Genomic DNA, 17804 nt, shown 5'->3' on the forward strand with positions numbered 1-17804 from the left:
TGAATCTGGTTGTTGTACAATCATTGATTTTTTTTAAGGAAAAAAAAATACATTTTAGATTAATGTCAGCTTTATTTTATGTTTAAATTAGAAAAACTAGTTACAATTATAGTATTAAATTTTCGTTGACATGTCGATATTTCTATCGATATTTTCACATTCCTATAGGTTCGATCTGTAAATTGATATTTTCATTATATCGTAAAAACATCCATGAAACATAAAGTAAAATATTATTAATGTAAATATAATACAAATAATAAACATTTTAACTTGTTTAAAAGTCATAAAAGGTTCATTTATTAATTTGTATATTTTTATAGTTTTATAACTTTTTTCAGAAATGTCGATCGAAATTCAAATTTTACTAATAGTTCTATCGAAATTTCTATAAAATTAAGACCTCGATTTTTTTGTCAACGTTCATATTTTAAATATTGATTATCGTATTAGATAAATTAATATTAAGTAATTTAATTATATGAACCAAAATAGATTTATCATTCTAATTATTTTGGGTTGACGTGCAAGATTTTGCACTTAAATTTAAATTAAATTAAGCAGGTGGGGGTGATTAGTATCTTTTCTGACGTCAATTGAATGTTTTAAGTGAAAAGTTTACTTTTGATTTATAACCAAAAAATCTTTGGAGGTTAAATTACAATTTGGTGGGTTTAATCTGAAGTTTTGTGCTAAACGTGTCTAATAAGTCTTTAAATTTTCAATTTCATGATAAAAAAGGTCTCTGAATGTTTAATAGGTTCTTAAACTTTCAATTTTATATCCAATAAACTTTCGTATTTTCAATTTTGTGTTTAATAGGTCGTTGACCAATTTGATATTTAGATCAATTAAATTTTAAAAATTTTGAAGAAATCAAGGATTTATAAGACACAAAATTGAAAGTTCAAAAACCTATCAGAAAATTTTAGAAGTTTAGAAATTTATTAGTTATTAGATACAAAATAAAAAATTTAGAGAAATAAGACTTAGTTTGGGATTGTCATAACTTTTTAAATAATTGTTGGCAATTGTATTTCTAGAAAAATCAGATGTTAAATGAACTAAATTGGTGTTTGATAAATTTCAACTTAAACTTGAAAGGATAGGTTATAGTGTTTGGTAAATAAATAAAAAAAATTTGTTTTAGATATAATAACTAAAATAGATTTCTAAATAACTTTTTTTTATTTTTGAAAAATTATTTTAAATAATAAAATTGCTAAAAATATTTACAACTAATACTCAAGAACATAAAAGACTATCACTATTACAGTAGTGTTAGGTCATTGCATTAAAACTAGGATATGGAAAGTAGAAAATGTTAATTAGCTATGGAAGGAAATTTGGATGTCAAGAGAATAAGATTATAGAAGATTCAAATTAATAATAATTTTTTTTTAGTCATGCATTGCATGTAGCTCTTGATTCATGTTCTCTCACAAAAACTTCTTATATTGAGATCAAATCATATCAATTGAATATGGTTTTGGTTGTCAATTTTTGCAATAGAAAACCTAAGTATGAGGATACAGGTATGCTAACAGTTACTTGATATAGCAATTGCCTTTATCTTCAGCTTGGCTTGCTTGAGAATTATTCTTTCTTCCATACTTACATATAGACTAAACAAAATTCAGTTAAGATTTAAAAGAACTTGATAAATTTGGCAAGAAATTATGCATCATTCCATTAATTGAGGTGTTAATTATTTTTTGTGAACTGCAACATATTTGTTGATATATTGGGCTGAGTTTGCTCTTAATTGATTCGATGGTGATTGATGTGGTATGTGTTGAAAGAGCTAGCTCATGTAATTTATCAGTTTATTCCACAAATTCAATTTTTACATTTGGTATGAGAATTGGACAATTTTATTTAATTGTTATACTTAACCATGATATTCAATATATATTTGAATATTTCATGAGTAACAAATTATTTATGACAAGTGCGATAAGAAATAATAATATTATTGTTAACTATTGTTAATGAGATACTATTTTGATCAATTTTGAGTAAGTCTAATTATCATGTTAGCATGGATGAAATAATGTTCCATGTGTTATATTTGACAAAGTTTATGTGTGATAATGTCATAAATTGTCATATGTTATGTTTGGCCATTAATTCCATGAAATAGAAAAGTGTTGTTATTACTTTTAATTGAGTATGATCCCATATCACCTAGCTTGTTCGTAGTATGACAATATGCAAAATTTATTATTTAAGATATTGTCTAAACTATAAAATATGAGATATTTTGTAAGGATTTTATACGAGTATATAAGTGAGAACAATTATCTTCATTAATACGAGACCTTTTGGAATCAAATCAATAAACAAAACCACGAGGGCTATATCAAAAGTAAACAAAATATCATACTATTGTGAAAATATTTTGAGAGTTGTTGTCCCAAATAAGTGGTATTAGAGTCATACCTCTAGTTTAGTCGTGTTGATATAATCCGTAAGTGTCGAACAAAGATGTAGTGGAACCTCGAAAGCAGTCGTGGTGTGATCCTGAAGGAACTCGTTTTGAAGAGATTCTTGAGTGGAAGCGGATCTTCCAAATTTCATTAATTATAGAAAACATAATTTACAGTATACATACAATAGATATGCATTTACAATAAACTACATCATGCCTTTTACAAGAAAAAGGGTTCAAGATACATTACCCTTAAAAGAACCTTTCTTCGTGAAACTCCCTCGAACAATCATGAGCCTCAAACAGAAACAACAACTGTTGAAGACCTTCTTCAAGATATCTCAAACAGTAATAGGGACACTACCACAAAGGGCCTTTGGTGTTATCGGGATGAGAACCCAGGAGTGGTGGGCTCTGACTATTTTGGTTAGGAGAGAGAGTTTGGGTGTGAAGGAAGAATATTGAGGAAGCTCTCAAGAAATCAGAGAACTTTTCTGTAGAACTCTCGATCATTTAACAAATCATCAATCGTAGAGGAAGAAGAAGAGAACCACTTTTCTTTTATTTCTCTTGCCATAAAATCAATAACCACCCACTAAGGTGGTTGAAGATAAAAGGTGGGAAGTTATTATTCAAACAATAATAACATAATATAAATATCATATTATATTCATATTAAATTATATGTTATATCAAATATAATATATAACCTACAGTCTTAATATTGTATCACATACAATATAAACTATAGTTTCTTTTGTCTATTTTATGGCATTTAATATAAATCATATTTATATTAAATTTAACAACTATGAATCATATTCATAGAAAATATATTTGAATCTCATTCAAATATTTATTTCCTCCCATTAAACTATAATATATCAAATACATTATGACAATTATATAATATATAATTGAAACAATTTAATTATATCATATATAATTAAATCCATCTTATTAATTTGAACAATTCAAATTAACCCAAAAATTGATTCTCAGGTAAATCCTTTTGAGCTACCAAGGGGACCTTATAGACTTGTAACTTGAAGCTCCAACGGTATATGCATAATTAATTAAACTCTTTAATTACATTATCCATCATCTGTTAACTATCAGACACTCCACTAAAAACCGACAGCTGCACTCTCGTACTACAGATATATTTCTATGTTTATTGGATATAACCAATCAACAGTATGATGACCTTTCATAAATTGCTCATAAGTACAATTGAGCCAAATTACCATTTTGCTCCTGTAATTATATCTAACTCTTTAAGTACCACTGATTCCTCTAATGAACAATAGATTATAATCATACTATGACTAAACCCCTCTCGAGCCAAGAGAGAGTGTGGCACCACATTGTTCAAGACTTGAAATCAACCCTTAAAGGAGCAATTTATCTGTTTACCCCTACTTCGAGGAAGGAGTGAATTCCTTCTTGTGTAGTTGTATTCCCAGCTCCTCAATCAGACGAATTCCCAAAATGATAGGCTTATTGAGTCGGCGATCTGGTCATTCTCACCCATACAAATTAAAGAACTGCCTTCATTGGTAGGATTTCACAACTCATTCAGGATTCAGGTCATGTTACCTATGATCATTCTGGTGAAATGTAAGTCTCTATTATGAATGACGTTATATAATGAGACTAAACATTTCATGGTCCGATCTTATACAAATTCCTTTGTATAGAATATCCCCGTTCGCATGTCTAATACATAATGATCAGGATCAGATCATTTGTAACACTTTACAACAATTGTAACACCTACAAAGCGGGCCATACTCGTAGTGTCACCAGGATAAGGTATCCAGCCTTATCCATATACTACAACCCATTTAGGTTATCACTTAATCATGATCCATCTGTATGTCTCCACATACATGTTTAAGTTACAATGATAACCTTGGATGTTAGTTTATTGGTTTGTGGTTAATGCAACTAAAATATCACATATTTTATAGATAAAGTGAATAAAATATCATATATTATTAATCACATAAAGAGTTTGTTCATATAATGTTTACAAACTATAGAACCTTATGAGATTTAAGGCATTAACCAACAAATCCATGGTTGAACTATATCAGATAGGCAGTATGTTCTAGTGAAAAGAAGTTAACTTAGATAAGAGTTAGATGGATGGATGGCTACTTTAAGGGAGGCTTAGTTGGTCATTTGTTCAAGGAGAAGATTGTTAGGAATACGACCAAAGTCCCACATTGGATAAATAAGATTGTGAGTACATAGGTGTACATATATATATAATTTCAATTGGTTGAAAGTCTTTATTGAGCATGTCTATGATCTTGAAAAGACAAAATAAAGATTGATGATTTATGATTGTCATATGATTTAGCAACTTATGAAGAGACATTGTGAATTAAACATAGAGGATCTTCAATTTATGAAAGGAAACAAACTAGTTAGGTTTAAATGAATCTTCAAATATTTTGATGCATATTCTCATATGACTAAAATATTCGAAATAGCCACTATAAACCCTTGATAGCATTTGTATAATACATTGCATGGATGTAAATAAATATTTACTCAAGTTGTTTTAGCTGATATGTGAATATTTGTTAATATCCTTTAATATTATGTTTATTCAAATTTATTTGAGTTGATTGTGTGATTATCCATTTGTATGTTGATGATATACTGATCTTTGATACAAACATAGATGTAAGTAATAATACTAAGTTATTTATGTCCTCACAATTTGAAATGAAATATTTAGGTAAGGATGAAGTGATACTTGATGTTAAGGTAAGGAAAACTAGAGGATTTTCTTTATATCAATCATACATTGAAAAATGAAATTTGATTGCTTTGATCATGCTCCTGTAAGAACACCTTATGATCCTAGTGTGAATCTTACGGAAGATAGTCTTTCTCGATCTGAATATGCAAAGATTATAGGAAGTGTTATGTTTTTTTGAACTATAATAGACCTATGATTAAAGATCATTTGATTGCTCTTCGTCGTTTATTAAGGTATCTTAATGGCACAACAGATTATTATTTGCATTTTAATATTTTCCGATCCTGTCATATTAGAAGGTTAGTGCATGCAAATTGGGTAACTTAGAATGACGAAGTAAGCTTTACTAGTGAATGTGTTCTTATTTGGTAGAGGGGCTATTTCATGGAAGTCTACAAAACAAACTTGTATAGTAAGGTCCGCCATGGAGTTGTGAAATAATTACTGAAAGGAGGATTATTTCATTGTAAGGTTTGAAAGAAATTTTGTAGATCCTAAGTATGGGACTCAAACCATTATAATGGTCCATAGCCTTTTATCTGGGTGGTCTATTACGATAGACTTAATGGTCTATAGGCTTCATTGGGTGGTCCTAGTACGAACTTGATGGACAAAACTAAAACCTTTAAAAATTTCATAACCCTTCCTTTAGGTGGTTCTGGTATGGACTTGATGGATAATTGTAAGATCTCCATAGCTCAAATTTTGAGTGGTTTGTCTTTGACAGACTTGATGATGTTGGTCCTCGTATGGACTACATGTGAAGTCTTCATAGCTCAGTTTTTGAGTGGTCTATTGTGATAGACTTGATGAAACAATTAACGCGATTGTAAATGTGTGACTGCCTTCTATGAAAAAGTTTAAAGGTATTTTTCTAGAGCTTTCACGTTGATTATGTGTATGACCTTAAATAGCACACTTTTATCCCAGAATCGATGGAAATTTAAGGAGTAAAACGTGTTGTGGAGGTCTCAACCATAGTTATTGAAAGTTTAAGAGGCAACCCACTCTCTCTAACAAAGTTGTTGCCCTACTTCACTATGCATCAATTCAAATCATTAAGATATTGATGTTTAAGTTTATCCTTCTATCTTTACTCATAAAATAGGTTTTATAAAATGTCCTTTTGTCTTGTTTGTCATATTAGTCATTCGTGTGAGATTGTTGGGAATGACTTTTTGGGACTTTGGCCTATAGCAAAAGATCAATAGTCTTGTAACCGTTTATTTAAATTAATTCTAAGAATTAATTAGTGAAAAATTAATTCTTCAATTACTTCTAAAAAGTTTTTTTATTTAATTCTTCAATTAATTCTAAAAACGATTTTTATTCTTCAATTATTTTTCCTTTAACAAGGGTTCTTAGTTTTTTAAAAAAGAGGCTTCCTCATACCTGGAGTAGTATGTTATAAAGCTATTATTGTTGCTTATTGCTCTCGAGCCTACTACAATCTTTCTCTTCTCTATTCTTACAATCAATCTGTTTGCGAAAACCTTTTCTCCAAACCTGTTTTCCAAAAACCATTTTCTCTAAAACAGGGGTAGAGGTTGCGAGAGGTATCCAGTGTGCCATCAGCGTTTTGTATTTGAATTGGCTGACTTATTCGTGAGCGGGAATAAATGTCGCACAATCGCTAAGGGAAGCTTCAGAAAGTACGATTGTGACAAAAGATTTCACTTTTTCTTTTTCCTCATGTTTTCCTCTCTAGATCTATTATTTTTCGAGCAATTTTTCATCGATTCTACTCGTTCTCCGACGAGTGCACGTTAAAGATCGGAAGTTGTGTTAACTTTGGAGAGCAATCGACTTTGGCGATTTATCACCGAGGCTACGTTGATCTTGCTTTCAAGGCAGTGGGTTTATCCACGACACAACGATTGACATTCAGTTCCAACATTTTGTAGTCTTTTTTGACAACATCATTTAAAATTTACAACTAAGAAAATTGGCTTCATTTGATAACTATTTTGTTTTTAGTTTTCTTATTTTGAAAATTGTGCTTGTTTCCTCACAATTATTATTATTATTTTCTTTAATGAATTTGCCCCTTCTAAAATAACATTTGAATTTTTAGCTAAATTGTTAATTTTAAAAAATATGTTTAAAAGTAGATAATAAAACAAATCTAGAGAGGAAATAATATTTATAAACTTAATTAAAAGCTTGAACTTTTCTGAAAATCTCTACATCCATCGGTTATTTGTGAAAAAAAAAACACAAATAACTAAGTACAGAAACTAATAACAAATGAGCTTAATTTAAAAGTTACCTATATAGTTTTTTTTTTCTTTTTAGAAAATACATTTTTGGTCTCTAGGTTTTGGGTCTAATTTCTATTTAGTTCTTAGGTTTCAAAATGTTACATATTTAATCCTTAAGTTTTAAATTTAGTTTCAATTTAGTCTCTAGGTTTCAAAGTGTTACAATTTTACCTTTGAAATTTGAGTTTTGCTTCAAATTAGTTTTATTTTTCAATATTTACATTTTTAACCTCGATTATCCACTAAATATTCATTTTTCGTGTTAGTATTAATTTATGCTAATAAATTAAAAATCATTAAAAGAATTATAATTAATTAAGTTTCGCTGTATTTTTTTTTTATCATTTTTAGAATTAAATTTAAAATTTCACTTCAAAATAATCAATAGAAATTAACATCAATAATTGAAAGTGAGTATTCAATGAAAAATGGGATTAAAAATGTAAAATCTTGAAATCTAAGACCAAATTAAAACAAAACTCAAAACTTTAAGGATCAAATGTGCAACATTTTAAAATCGACCATATCGAAACTAAAATCAAAACTAAATATAAAAAAAAGTATCTTTTGTTGTGAAATTGAAGAGCACAATGGGAACACGGATATAGAGAAAATATAATATAAAATAAATAACTAAAAACATAAAATAACTAAAATTATAAAATTGGATAATATGTAAATTAGTAGAATTTTAAAGTGGAATTCCACTAAATGCCACTATTTATAGGCAAAGTGGCAAGTAGGATGTGGACTTATATGGTCACCAAGCATGAATAATTACAAGGCACATGGACAACATGAAGGGTGACACATGGCTTTAGGACACTAAGCAATGAACACCTATTTATTATTATAATATTCATAATACTCCCCCTTAGATGTCCATATATATATATATATGAAATATGTCTCATTACAACCTTACTAGGAAAAACCCTAGTGAAGGAAAAAAAAGTACATATTTCATATAATACATATTCCTATATTTACTTCCCCTCACGAAAACATCACTTAAGATCTTTGAGTCGCTGCATTCCAATGTTGTGCACCATTTTTTCAAAAGTTACGGTTGGTAATGCCTTTGTAAATAAGTCTGCCAGGTTATCTTTCGAACAAATTTGTTGACTGTTGTACAATGATGTCGCCAGTTTCTTTAAGATCATGAGTGTAGAAAAGTTTCGGGGAAATATGCTTTGTTCTATCTCTTTTAATATATGCTCCCTTGATTTGGGCTATGCAAGCTGTTTGTATTCATATAATATTGTTGGAATATTTTTTTTAGAAGACGAGCCACATGTTTCACGAATGTGCCGAGTCATTGACCTTAACCATACACATTCTCGACCAGCCTCGTGAATTGCAAGAATTTCAGCATGATTTGATGAAGTGGTCGTTATAGTTTATTTCACCGATCGCTATGATATAGCAATTCCTCCATATATGAACAGATAACCTGTTTGAGATCTAGCTTTGTATGAACTAGATAAATATCCCGAATCTGCATAACCAACTAGATCAAAATTTTATTTATTTGAATAAAATAGACCCATATCAATTGTTCATCAGAGATAACATAGTATATGCTTAATTCCGTTCCAATGTCTTTTTGTAGGAGAAAAACTATATCTAGCTAATAAATTTACTGAAAATGCAATATTTAGTCTTGTATTATTAGCAAGATACATAAGTGCACCAATTGCACTAAGATATGGTACTTTAGGACCAAGAAGTTCTTCATTATCTTCTCGAGGTCGAAATATATCTTTCTTTATATCCAATGAACGAACTTCTATTGGAATATTTAATGGATGTGCTTTGTCCATATAAAATCTTTTCAAAATTTTTCTTGTATAAGTTAACTGATGAATAAATATTTCATCTGCTAATTGCTCAATTTGCAAACCAAGACAAAATTTTGTTTTTTTTTGAGATCTTTTATCTCAAATTCTTTCTTAAGATATTTTATTGTCTTTAAAAACTTTTCAGGAGATCTAATTATATTCAAGTCATCAACATATACAGTTATAATAGCAAATCATGATTGTCATTTCTTTATAAAAACACACGGACATATTGGATTATTTTGATATCCTTATTTTTATAAATATCCACTCAGGCGATTGTACAACATTCGTCCTGATTGTTTCAATCCATATAGTAATCTCTGTAATTTCATTGAATACCATTCCCGAGAATTTGATGTATATGTTTCAGGTACCTTAAATCCTTATGAGATTCTCATATAAATATCATTATCAAGAGATCCATATAAATATGTTGTGACTATATGCATAAGATGCATATCCAGACTTTTATACACAGTCAAGCCAATTAAATATCTTAGTGTAATTGCACCCACCATCGGAGAATATGTCTCCTCATAATAAATACTAAGTCTTTGTGAAAAAACTTGTGCAACTAGTCTTGCTTTATATCTTATGACCTTGTTATTTTCATTTTTTTCCTTACAAATACTCATTTGTATTTGTTACGCAAATTTTGTTACTACTATGCATGTCCATGCAATCAACTTATTGTGACATAGATTTTATGTGATGATATAAATATGGATATGCATAGCGATATATGATGGTATGTGATACTACTTCTAGATATGCGTTAATTAACAATGTTCTTGTAGTATGTTGTGCGTTGTCACAAGTTTCCTTGCATTGAAACCAAGTATAAGTTCACTGCAAGTTTCTCGGTGTGATCCGAGGTCGAACACATGGACTGTTTGAGATTATTGCATTATGCTTGTGATACATACGACCAGAGGTTTTCAATTAATAAAAGTTATTGTGTACAAGAATATAAACATGCAATAAAGTAAAGTAAAGCGGTAAAGATGCGATAATAAAATAAATTGCGTTAAAGTAAATCTAATCTAAGATGATACAAAATACAGGTTTCATGATACAAGATACTGAGGTCAAGGCTGACTGTGAAGATATAAAAAAATCGTGTTATGTGGTGGCAAGTCTTATGTGTGAAACAGAATAAGAAAAGATAATTAATATAAACATTGCAAGTTCCTTAATTGCGTTAAAGGTATAAATACGGTTCCGTTTTTCCTTGACGTACACCTCTTGGTGATCGGTTGCACTCCCACATCTCTGTGGCGAAACAGGGACAAACGTAATGAACGCAAGGTTGCTTCCATCTCTGGAAGTACTTCTTGCTTTAGTTAACACATTCTTCTAACATTCTCTCGACAGATCAGAATGGCATCTTCACTTCTGCTCTCACAGGTGAAGATGTCGTCTAGCATGCTTTAGCTAAACGTTCTTATTTCTTTAGCACAGAGTAAGTTACTTGTTTAATTCATATTAATTACCAAAGGATTAAGAAGACTTTATGAAGAAAGCGATAAATGGAGGAACGGAAATAGACAGAGAAGGGGATATGAAATCGATCGAGACATTCAATATTTCTATTCAGCGTCTAATACATGATTTGTGAATGAAGAGATTAAGAAGATGAAATACAGTGATGAATAGAGTTAGAAACAAATACAAATAAACGTCAACGTCTTGGCACCGATCTGGATGGAGATTTGCTTGGCAATGTGGATGGATCGTGCGGACGATTGAGCTTCCCTCTCAGGCTTGCTCAACCGGTAACAGGGATATGAGTATAGAGTTTCGCGGCAGGGATCTGGCAGAATAGCACTGAGACTCACCTCTCGGCCTTGTCTCTTTTCTTCTTGGATTTCTTCCGATCAGTACTCAGCTCAACCTCTCTTTCAGTAATTCGGCATCAATTAGCCCCCGTATCAATTATACCCGTATCAAATATATCTTCTCTGAATTCTATGGGGGTATTTATAGGTGAAAAGCTTTGACTCTTGACTTATGGACCCCACTTCTTGTTATGGAAATTCCAAAGATGGAGGAATAAATATTCCTTCTGTTATGCAATCAGACCATCAAATATGCACAACGGTTAGTTGTACACGTGTCACAATCCTCCGCCTTTGCATTGCTCGGTTGCATCTTTTGATCGGTTGCTTGCATGCGGTGTTGGTTTTATTACCACATGCAGTTGAAATTCAGCTCGGGATCGACTGTCGCATTGCACCGTCATTGCATTAATCATCTCTTCATTGTTGATTGACAGGCGCAATGTAACAGAGATGCGTTATTCAGTTTCTCGTTGAGTCTTGATCGCAAGCGGTGACTTGGTTTCCTGCAAAATAGAGTAAAAATATCCTCTTCTACCATCTTGACGATGTTAGTGGGTGTAATTGTGTTAATTCATAATTATTGTATTTCTGAGCTAATTTTCATACAATCAACGTATATTACTTCTCTTTTGACCACAATATCTAGATAAGGCAGCATAAATAACTTGTATTTCTACAAGTTATCAGTATCCCACTGGTTTAACACCTTCTGGTGTTCGAACTACTGGTCCAAAAACCTGACTTTTTGAAAGTGAGTTTAATTCTGCCTCGATTGTTTCTTTCCACTGAAGTCAATTTTTTCTATGTCGACATTCTTTAACAGATTTCGATTCAAGATCCTCAATTTTAGATATAATATCAAGAGCAATATTATACGCAAAAATGTTGTCAATAATTATATTAGTACGATTCTATCTTTTTCCTAACATGACATAGTTTATCGAAATCTCATTATTATCTTTAGGTATTTTACCTTCCTCACTAGTCATGTCGAGGATTTTTTCATGGGTATTTACATCCTCAACCAAGTCTTTTTCACTATTAATTCTTTTTCGTCTTTGAAGATTTTTATCTTTGGAACCCACTGATCTACCACGTTTCTGGCTGAAGGAACTCGTTTACAAGAGATCCATGAGCGGAAGCGGATCGTCCAAATTCCATTATGATTGAAAAAGTAATTTACAGCATGAAGGAAATCTAAACATAGAGATCCAGTGAGCGGAAATGGATCGTTCCAAATTTCATTGTTAAAAACCTCAAACAATTATAGTCTAAACGAAAACGATTATGCATCAATTATAAATTACAGCATGCTTCTTTAAAAGAATGAACAAGGGATAGAGTATGCAAACCTTTGAAGAACCTTTCTTCAAGTATCCCTCCATCGTTTAGCAACTTGTTCAATAGCACGAACTTGAACGCAACGATCAGAACTCGACCCCAACAAACGACTAGATGAACCTCAATCACAATCGAGTTCAACTCGATCCTCGAACCTCGAACGGAACTAGAACACCACCATAAGAGTTACCTTGGTATTCTCAATGTGAGAATCCAGGAGTTGTGGACTCTGTGTGATTTTGGATAGAGGAATGAATGTGGTAGACGATCGAGTAAGTGAGAGATGGATGAAGTCTATCGTACAGACTAGATACTCGATCGTTTAGTAAGAAGCCTATCGTATAGACTTACTACTTGATCGTGTAGTTTCGAGTAACTATCATATAGTAAACTCGATACTTGACCGTTTAGGCCATGAGACACTATCGTTTAGTAAGACACTTTTACTCGATAGTTAATTCTTTTGTCAAATGACACAAAATGAATCATCATTTGATTTTGGAAAATCATTTTCCTTTTATCTCATAGTTACCGTGTATAACCTCCCACTCAAGTTGGTTATTAAAGAAAAATATTAATTAATTATCACATAATTAATATATTATAAATAAATATGATAACCAATTTATCATATTATATTTATAACCTATAGTTTTAATATTTCATCATATGAAACATATAAACCATAGTTCTTTTTCTATGTTATGGTATTTAATGTAAATCCTATTTATATTAATTCCTCCAATTAATGTATCTAATACATAAAACCAATTATTTCACATATAATTAAATTAGTTTAATTATATCACATATAATCAAATTTCCTCTTGTTAATTTGAACACTTCAAACTAACCCAAAATATGATTCTCAACTTGAACCCATTAAGCTATCAAAAGGACCTTATGGACTTGTAGCTTGAAGCTCCAACAGTACGTGAATAATTGACTAAACTCTTTAATCACGAGATCCACCATCCCCATCCGTTAACTGTTGGTCACTCCACTAAAGACCGACAGCTGCATTCTTCGCACTACAAATATATTTTTGTGTCCATTGGATATAACCAGTTAACAGTGCGATGACTCTTCACAAATCGCTCGTAAGTACAATTGGACCAATTTACCGTTTTGCCCCTATAATTACATCTAACTCATTAAATGCCATAGATTCTTTTAATGAACAATAAGTCATAGTCCTATTATGACCGAGTCCTCTCTTCCCAAGAGAGGGTGTAGCTGAAGGAACTCTTATACAAGAGTACCTCTAAGTGGAAGCAAATCTTTCCAAAAACATTGTAACAGAATTACCACATTTACATTCAAACAAACAAATATGCATCCAACTACTAAATTACCGGCGTGCTTAGAGATAAACCAACACGAGAACATGAGAACTTACCAGTTGAAGACTCTCTTTAACAGAAATCTCACTCTCTCCATGAACGGACCCTCTCGTTCTCGCTGGAACGACAAGCTATTGTTCAACAATACTCCGGTCGTCTACCACACGAACAGACGAAGAATGGGGACGACACCAACACTTGGAACCCTTAATTTTCTCGAAGTGAGAATCCAAAGAGTGGGCTCTGTTCGGATTCGGTAGAGGGGAGGAGGAAAAGAGATCGTATACAACGATTAAGCAAGTGGGAGAAAGGTGAAGTCTATCGTATAGACAAAGTGCTTAATCGTTTAGGTGAGGTACATGATCGTGTAGGAAAAGGTAAGCGACCGTTTATACGATTATTTAGTAAAATCTCGGCGCTAAGCGATCGTTTAGTAAAACATAGATGATCGTTCAGTAGATGTGTGCACGCGTGTAAGCGATCATCTAGTAAAAGTGAGCTATCGTATAGTCTCTCAATTCATTAAGCGATAGAATGTAAACACACTGTGAGCTATTAACCGTGTTATTTGCAAAATGAAAACAATTTTCATTTTATTCTTTAGTTACGAAAACTGAATGGAACTTCCCACTAACGCATGGTTACGGAGAAAACAACGGCCAATTATCCAATAATTGTCCAATTAAAAAATAATAAATATAATCATATTATATTCATTAACCTATACTTTAATGTCATATATCAACCATAGTGTTTTCTCCTCCACTAGATATAAATCATATTTATATCCAATTTCCTCCAATTAATGTATCTCATACATAAAGTCAATCATATCATATATAATTAACCAGTTCAATCATATCATATATAATCGAACTCCCTCTTGTCAATCTATTTACTTACCCTGCTTTGGGGAAGGAGTGAATTCCATCTTGTGTAATTGAGTTACCAGCTCCCAAATCAGACGAATCCCCAAAATGGTAGGTTTGAGTCGGCGACTGGCCACTCGCACCCATGCAAATCAAAAGACCACCCTCAAAGGCAAGGAGTTCCCAATTTACTTAGGATTGAGGTCATATTACTTATGGTCATCCTAGTGAAGTGAAGTCTTTGTCATGAACTTCGTTATATAACGATACGTTAACACTTCGTGGTCAGGTCTTATACAAACTCTTTGTATAGAACGCCCCTACTCACATGTCCCTACACAAACGACCAGGATCAGACCATCTGTAGCAAAAGTCACAACATTTGTAACTATTCTACAAAGCGGGCCGCATCGTATCATTACCAGAATAAGGTTTCCCTCCTATATTTATATACTACAGACCATTTTGGTTATCACTTAAGACATGATTCACTTGTATGTCACCACATACATGCTTAAGTTACATAATGAAAACCACGGATTTTATTGGTTTGTGGTAAAGCAAATAAAACATCAAATGTGCAAAGTCAAGTAGTGAAGAAAATATCATATATTATACATCATAAGCATTCGTACAAAATGTGTTTACAAACTATAGGACACGAGACTTTAGGGCATCATCCCTAATAGTGGCCATTATGTTCAAGACCCGGAATCAGCCCTTAAGGGAGCAATTTATCCCCTACTTCGGGGAAGGAGTGAATTCCGTCTTGTGTAGCTGAGCTTCCAGCTCCCCAATCAGACGAATTCCCAAAATGGTATGCTTGTTGAGTTGGCAATTGGCCGCTCTCACCCATACAAATCAAAGGACCACCCTCATGAGCAGGAGTTCTCAACTCACTTAGGAATAAAGTCATGTCACCTATAGTCATCCTAGTGAAATGTAAGTTTCAATTATCAACGGTGTTATATAAAGAGACTAATCATCTTGTGGTCCGGTCTTATACAAACTCTTTGTATAGGATACCTCACCGTATGCCTCCACATGAATAGTCAGGATCAGACCATTTGTAGCACTTTACAACACTTGTAACATCTATAAATTGGGCTGTATCCATAGTGTCACAAGGATAAGGTTTCCTCCTTTATCCTTATACTACAAACCATTTAGGTTATTACTTAGGACATGATCCACTTGTATGTCTCCACATACATGCTTAAGTTACATAAAATAACGTCGGATCTTAATTTATTGGATTGAGTAAATGCTTATAAAATAACACTTATTTTATTAATAATAATATGTTTACAAAGTTTTTACAAACTACAAGACCACTAGGAGAATTAGGACACCAATCCCAACAATCTCCCACTTGTCCTAATGCCTCGAAAAACTAATGTACAATACAAAACAGTACAATATACAATAAACTAGGGCATACTCTATACCCCGGTATCATCTCCCACTTGCCCTAGACAAGGTGTCACATATCCTGTAGACTCAGACTCTCCAAATGACCCTCGAACACTTTAGCTGTGAGAGCTTTTGTAAATGGATCAACGACGTTGTGCTCCAATGCGATCTTCGTGACAATCACATCACCACGATGTACAATCTCCCTGATCAGTGATACATCCGTTTTATGTGCTTGCCTCTTCAGTGAAATGTAAAATCTTGAAACCTAAGACCAAATTAAAACAAAACTCAAAACTTTAAGGATCAAATGTGCAACATTTTAAAATCGACCACATCGAAATTAGACTCAAAACCTAAATATATATATAAAAAAATCTTTTGTTGTGAAATTGAGGAGCACAATGGGAACACGGATATGGAGAAAATATAATATAATAATATATTTATATAATAATATCAAATATATAAAATATAATATAAAATAAAACAACTAAAAACATAAAATAACTAAAATTATAAAATTGGATAATATGTAAATTAGTGGAATTTTGAAGTGAAATTCTCACAAATGTATATGTAATTTTAAAATCTACCAAATACCACTATTTAGGCAAAATGGCAAGTAAGATGTGGACTTCCATGGATGAATTATAAGGCACATGGACAATATAAAGGGTGACACATGGCTTTAAAGCACTAAACAATGAACATCTATTTATTATTATAATATTCATAATATCTTTTTCTTTTTTCTTTTGGAAAAGAGGGCTACCTATATAGTTATATCTTATATCTTATAAAAGGAAAAAGGTCAAAGATAAGTGGGGCTAGAATTCCGTCCGGCCCACACCCACACTCAGGCAATTCACGAAGGATTCCCCATTGGCCACTAGTGATTCTCTTTCACTCACAATGACGTGAACTAAAAAAAGAGTATATTATATTTCAAACTTTTATTGGCAGGTCGATATTTCTGTATATTCATAGTTTCTATATTAATATAAAGATTAAATTGATATTTTAATAAGAAAATGAGTATAGCTTAACTAACATAAAACTCTCGACTTCGATAATGAAAGTTCGTTTCTATCACTTCACAAATTGTTAAGAAAAAAAAATATTTCTATTATATCATGTAAAAATTTATTAAACATACGAATTAAGCAATAAATGTCATTGAATATTATATAAATTATAGACATTTTAATCTTGCTAAAAATGTGTATAATATTTATTTATTAATCTAAATATTTATTATTATTTTTTGTTTTTATATTTTTTTTTCCAAAATTTTTGTCCGTATCGACATTTTATTGATAATTCTATGAAGTTGAGAACTTGGCATTTTCGTTGACAATGACGCTTTAAATTTTGTCCCTATCAAGAAATTATTCATTTTTTATTTAAGTAATGCATATATGTGACAATCGAATAAGCAAAAATTATCCTATTTCTTTTTTAGTTCAATAATGGCATGAATAGAAGTTTGAGTCATTAACTAACCTTTAAAATGATAATTAGTACGATTGCTTATATAATCATAGAATTTTCATATATATAAATACATAAATATATAAATATACTAAGAAAATCGGAATATGAATGAGTAATCTCTATCACCATTCTACTAATAAGGAAAATTTTAATCTCACAAATTCTCTGTTTTCTGTCTACATGAAATT

This window comes from Benincasa hispida, chromosome 11 (assembly GCF_027475165.1).
Source record: "Benincasa hispida cultivar pf3 chromosome 11, pf3_genome.v1.1, whole genome shotgun sequence".
NCBI classification, from domain to species: domain Eukaryota; kingdom Viridiplantae; phylum Streptophyta; class Magnoliopsida; order Cucurbitales; family Cucurbitaceae; genus Benincasa; species Benincasa hispida.